General features: G+C 48.3%; 1 long non-coding RNA gene across 1 annotated transcript in view; it reads left to right on the top strand.

Moving 5' to 3' along the window:
* The window catches only part of LOC109320717, a 15,259-nt gene extending 13,057 nt beyond the window's left edge, over positions 1-2,202 (top strand). The window contains exon 3 of the long non-coding RNA XR_002103849.1: positions 2,087-2,202. This is a non-coding gene — a long non-coding RNA (uncharacterized LOC109320717). The remainder of the gene's footprint in view (positions 1-2,086) is intronic.
* The last annotated feature ends 3,917 nt before the right edge of the window (positions 2,203-6,119 follow it).

The following is a 6,119-nucleotide window of genomic DNA, read 5'->3' as shown; positions in this document are numbered from 1 at the left end:
GGGGCGGGCTTCACCCCTCAGGCTGGAGGGGGGCGGGGTGCCCCTCTCCTCACCACAGCCCCCGTGCCAAAATCCAACGTAAAAATTCATGGCGATACCGAGCAGCTAGGTTTTTGTGAGGAAAAACCATCTCTAACGCCAAGCTTCGGGGCAAGAAGTGAGGGGCAGGCAGGGCTGTTGCCCCGTGGCCTGGGGGCACCTGGCCCTGCGGGCTGGGGGAGGCTGTAGGCCCAGGCAGGCTTCGCCCTCGCCGGTTCCTAGCTACAGGGTCATGCCCCGCCGCTCAGGGCCGGGCCCGGGCCACATTCAGGGTCCGAGAGGAATCCCAGCTCGCGGGGATGTTGTTCATGAGGGCAACTCGATTTTTGGAAAAAAAAAGTCAAACGTAAAGAAATCTCCGCTTGCGAGCTTTTGGGCAGGAATTTAGGGTCAGGGAGGAATTTTACCTTACGGTCTGGGGGGGCATCTACACCTGCGTTGATGCGTCTGATGCAAGCTTGTGGACAGGCTGCACCCCGACAGGCTCCTGGCGAGGGGGTGCCCACCGCTCAGCGCGGACCCGCGGCAAGTTTAGGGTCTCGAAGGAATTTTACCCCCAGGGCAGGCTGGTACAAACGTGCATCTGATGCTGGGGGTAGGCTGTAGCCGTGTCGGTCTAAGGACCCCGGGTTTCTGGGTGCATGGTTGTGCCCCTCTGCTCAGGGGCAGACCCAGGGCAAATTTGAAGTCAAAAGGAATCAGAACTCACAGTGATCTCTTTCATTAGACCAACTAGATCTTTGCACGATAAAAAAAAAAAAAAGATCTTTAATTGCAAGCTTTTGGGCAGGACTTTAGGGTCAGGAAGCAATTTTACCCCGTGGTCAGATTGGTACAAGCTGGGTGCATCTACGCACTTATTAATGAGTCTCAGACACCAGCAGACAAGGGTCTTTGGGTAAATCGGATATCTTTCATTACACAGACTCTTAGGACACTGCACATTTAGTTTACTTCTTTAGTAAAACTCTAAATGCACACACAGGACCTAAAGTTACTGCACAGTAGTGCTGGCATGGTTATTTAGTGACGCTTGCAGTGCATTAACTTAATAGCACTGTGCAGTAGGCTACGAGCACAGCTTTTGCCAGGACATGCGACAGCGCAGGGTTATTACACCACTGTGCAGTAAGCATCTTGTGTAGATGCACCCACTGGGGAGTTTTGGCTCGTGTGCTAGGGGCATGGCCTCTGCCTGGCATCTCTTGAGCGCGTATCAACAACCATTTATAGCAGCGGGATGTTGGCTGCTGCGGCTCCCTGCTTTCAGGATGGCAGGTTCGGGTGCGAGGTCCGTGCTGTGTCAGGGCTGATGGTGGTCTCACGAAGCATTCTGATCATGGGTTTGTACAGGATGGTTCGGATGGGGATGAGCCTGCCTTGAGCTAGACCCAGCAACCTCAGGAGGCCCCTTCCAGCCCTACTGCTCTATTAGTCTATGACAGGGGCAGGCAATTATTTCGGGCGGAGGGCCGCTTACTGAGTTTTGGCAAGCCATTGGGGGCTGCATGACAGGCAGTCAGGGGCAGATATATATATATATTTTTTTTTAGGGACCTCGCGGGCCAGATGGAATGGCCTGGCAGGCCACATCCGGCCCCTGGGCTGCGTTATGCCCACCCTTGGTCTACAACTTCCTGCCTCATTATCATGTAGGAGTCAGTTTAAGCTCAATGCAGATAGAAACAACCACTGGAATGTGCACAAAATTTGTATATCAATTTAAAAAAAACCCAAAACACACACAATACAACGTACCAGGCAAAAAAAATAGTCAAAAAAAAATTGGGTCGTTAGTCCTGTAGTCATTAGTTAAGTGTACATCTCATTCAGAACCATAAGGCAAAATCTAGTCCTCTTGAGTGACTCCATAGTACCTCCAATACCTTCCTGTCAGTCATTTCTACACTCCAGTTAATAGTACCACACTGGAGTTAGAGTTACAAAGTCTTCAGGGCTGTGAAATAGCCTTTCCTGAAAACCTCTCCCCTGACACAGCAACATTGCAGGGGGAGAAAGAAAGATAGTTTGAATAGTGAAACTCCAGGCCCATTAAGAAGGAGAGGGGTGTTCACATGGGTGGAGTAGAGAAAGATTAGCAGAGATCAGGGAGATAAGCCATGAAGTCAGCTGATCCCCTCAGCACTGCCGGAATAGAAATGTCACTGCCTCTCCCAGCTGCAGCCGGGGGAGGAGAGGAGAGGTGTCCCTTAGCCCCAACAGTCACCACTCAACCCCTTCCCCAAAAAGTCATCCAGACCCCAGCACTTCCCAGTCACGACCCATCTGGAGATGGTCTTTCCAGAGGCTCAGCAACATCACCCTTCTGGAGACCACCCCCCAGCAGCCAGCTAGAAGGCCTACAGCAATACCCTTGGGCAAGCTGGGCCCGAGGCCCTAGCCTGGCACTGACTCACTTGGTGGTGCCATGGGCACATCACTTTGCCGCTCTTCCGCCTCTTTGTCCATCTTGCCAGGCAGCGATGCTTTAAGGGCATGGGCTGTTCCTCACTGTGTTCATGGAGTGCCTAGCATCACCTTGCAGCCTGCCGTTGGGGATGGCTCTGCTTTGAGCAGGGGGTTGGACTAGGTGACCTCCTGAAGGCCCTCCTAGCCAACTTTTCTAGGATCCTATAACTGAATGCCCGAGGCACTAAGAGGGAAGGGCTGGAGAGGTAGTTTGGATGGACAAAGCACACTGATACCAAACCAGCTCCTTGTGGGGAGCTGGAGCAGGAAGAGAGGAGATGGGATTACCCAGGGAGGTGCTTCATTAGACATGGTACAGGTTCAGGGGCAACCTCCCAGCTGGCTTGTTTGAGCTCTCAGCTGTTCAGAGGCAGCAAGGTGGAGGCAGGTGTGGGTCTCTGGATCAGCATGCCCATAGGTTGGAAAAGATCACAGGGCAAAGGATGTGTCAACTGCAGCACGAACAGCTCAGCTCTCATGTCTGCAATTCTCAGGACAAGAGGACAGGCAGACCTGCCCAGTCATCTGCACCCCCTGCAACTCGTCCCCCCACCCTGCCACGGCACCAACATCCTCGACGGATGGGTTCCCCACGGCAGCTCTCCGGGGCCTCTATCCACAACCATCGTACAAATAGCAAATCGTTCTGGAAGGTCTAATCCAAAGCCCAGCAGAGTCAGTGCAAGTCTTGTCACCGATGCAGGCTTGGATTAGGTTTAACGTCTCTGGCCGCTCTCTGAAAAAGCCTCTGTGCAGCTGGAGTGATAGGTCTGGCTTTCATGTGGAGACGGGGGGTCAGGACTCGGAGCGAGGGTTAAGACTAATGCTCGGCCGTAATCCAAGAAGAATATCCCCTCCACTAAAATTGTGGCTACCGCGAGGGGAAAAAGCACATAAAGTGACTTAAACAGCGTGCAGCAGGCAGCACGGCCGAGAGCGCAGGCCTTGGTGGGAAGAGAAACGCTATGTCCCTTTGAAGAGCAGGAGCAATTTAGGTGTAAGCTGCATTTCCTCTTTTCATTATGCTTCCAGGAAATGTACAAATCCAGGCAGCCCCATGTGGTCAAAGAGCTCCGACTGCCTTCTTCTGCAGACGGTCAGTGTGTTTAGGACGGGGCAAATCTCCACCTGCTCCCATTAGAGCTGGGGGGGGAACGAGACTCTCTCTTGCAACACAAGCATTAGATCAAGTACCACCTATGCTCAGCCTCATTAATTTACGGGTCTGTATACAGAGCTAAAAAAACACAGGCGTCAGTCTCTTTTTATAGGTGACCCAGGCCTGGAACAGCAATAATGCTGTAACTTGGCAAAAAAGCAGCCTGGCAGACCCATGAGGAGCATACTGCTCTGCAGGAACGTGCGCAAGGATGGCCTCAAACAAAAGGCTACTCATGCCTCACCTGGGGTTTCCAAAATAATTGTTTTAAGCAGCCGAGGTGACAAAAACCGTCAATCTATTGGGTTTTGATGAGAAAGCAGTCGTTTGTTTGCAAGCCAAAGTGAAGAGCAGCTCCACTGAGAATGCATTTCTGCTCAGCTCTTAAATCTGTTCCCCAGCTGGGTAATTTGTGCACAAGTGAACAGTGCTCAAAGCAGAAATCAAAGATGCTGCCGTCTCATCAGGGAAGAAACCATCATCCTTTCTACCCCCTTCTCCCACCTTGATCCAGGCAGTGCTGCGCCATGGGAAAGCATTGCTGCTCCGCCTATCCTTAAGTATGCTCAGCAAGTTAAATCCAGGGGATTTAAGCATGCGCTCCAATGCTGGGTGGCATAAGGATGCATTTCTTGACTCGGGGCCTCATTTTAGAGGCAATCCCATTACTTTTCAAGGAAGCTACTTGCACTATCGAGGTGCTGAACAATGTGAACAGATTGAGACAAAAGTTTATTCAACTAATCCAACTTCACACTGTATGAAGTTGTAAGGGAAGCAACTGCCCCTCATCATACTCAGCTTCAAAGGGGCATCGTTAACAAAATGACAATTTAATCGTGCATTGCGAACACAGGACGCATTTTTTTGCAAAACGACTCCCCCACGCACGTGGCGAGTACAAATACTGTCTCTGTCTTGTGGCCCTACTGAGAGCGATCATTTATTTTATCTCCATTTACAGACTGTTTTAGGGCTTGCGCTTAAAATGAACAATTAGTTGTTGCCAGTCAGACATCTGAAAGAAGGCGCAGTCTGGATTTTTCTGTGCTGCCCGGGACTAGTGCCTCATCATCACTAAATTGCTACCTTTGGAAAAAAGAGTGTGATGCCTAATAGAAAGGTTATATTTCATATGAAAAGGTCAATGAGCTCTGCTTAATATCTTGGAACATAAACATGGTTTCTAAGCCTGCCTTTTCCAGAGCATTTACCTCCTTTGCACTTGCACATTTTACACATTATTAAATATTGCCTTTTCTGAGGTTAGGAAGTTGTGCTACAGAGCTAAAAAAAAAACCCCCCAGAGATGAGATAAAGCAAATGAAAGATCACTCGATAGGATGGATAATTTTCTGGGTTTTTTTTCTTATCTCCGCTTACACAGCGTGGGAGGTAAATATAAACACTTATTTTTACATACGCGTGTGGCAGTTTGTGGGCCAGATTCTCAGCGTGTCGGCACAGCTCCGAGGCCAACAGAGTTACAATTAGTCCTGGCTGCTAAATACCTCCCTTTACGTAGGCAGAAAGAAAAACGTTAGTTGGCTTATCTGGGTTTTTTTTAGTTTAAAAAAATAAATAAATAAAAGCAACACTCAAATAGCATATCCCTTCAATAATTCCGGAACAAATCTCATTAGAAACAAGGAACAGGAACAGAGGGGAAAATGCAATCAATTTAACTCTGTGGACAAGACTGATCAGAGTTAATAGCTCTTCTAGGCAAACTTTGAAAAGGCAGCCATTAATACGGCTGAATACATCATTTACTTAAAATACACAGAAATATTTTCAAACGAGGCTATATTTACATTAACAAAAATAGGACGTAGCAGCTGTTATTCTACATTATTGTCAATCAAGTTTCTTCTATAAGAACCATTCAGTAATAACATTTTTGAGGGCAGGAAAGCGTGTATGGATGCATAAGCCAGCTCATCTTCTATGTAATATTCCCTGTAATTTTGTCTAAAAGAATAACATTGTAAACAGTGTAAGAATAGGAACTGAATTCATCTTCCTACGAGTGGCAAGTTAGAAAAGAGTGCACCAACATGAATGTCACTGGAAACCCAGGATGAACCAAGGTGTATTTTAAGTTTGTGATGGGTCAGATCATGATTCATTAATATGGAATAGTTTTAGTAGTATCGCAAAGCCCCCTCCAAACCTTCACTTCTGAAGTACTTGGCTTTTAAGATTTTTTTTTTTCCATAGCAAAGTTTTACTCAACAGGCATGATACTACAGAGTCATTAGTTATTTTAGTCGACAGAAGGCAGGGTAGATTTGCACCTTGTGGACTAACTAAATTAGATATGCATAAGCTTTTGGAAGCAGCAGCTCACTTCAGATGCTACAAGGGGCCGCTCTGCTTCCAGCAGTCGAGTAGAAAGCGGTGGTTAGGATATCAAGGGCAGGAAAAATGAGGGGTTGCTAACCAACTGATG

Source organism: Crocodylus porosus, unplaced genomic scaffold (genome assembly GCF_001723895.1).
Source record: "Crocodylus porosus isolate Cpor-Errol unplaced genomic scaffold, CroPor_comp1, whole genome shotgun sequence".
Taxonomy (NCBI): domain Eukaryota; kingdom Metazoa; phylum Chordata; order Crocodylia; family Crocodylidae; genus Crocodylus; species Crocodylus porosus.
This window is presented reverse-complemented; position numbering and strand designations above follow the sequence as displayed.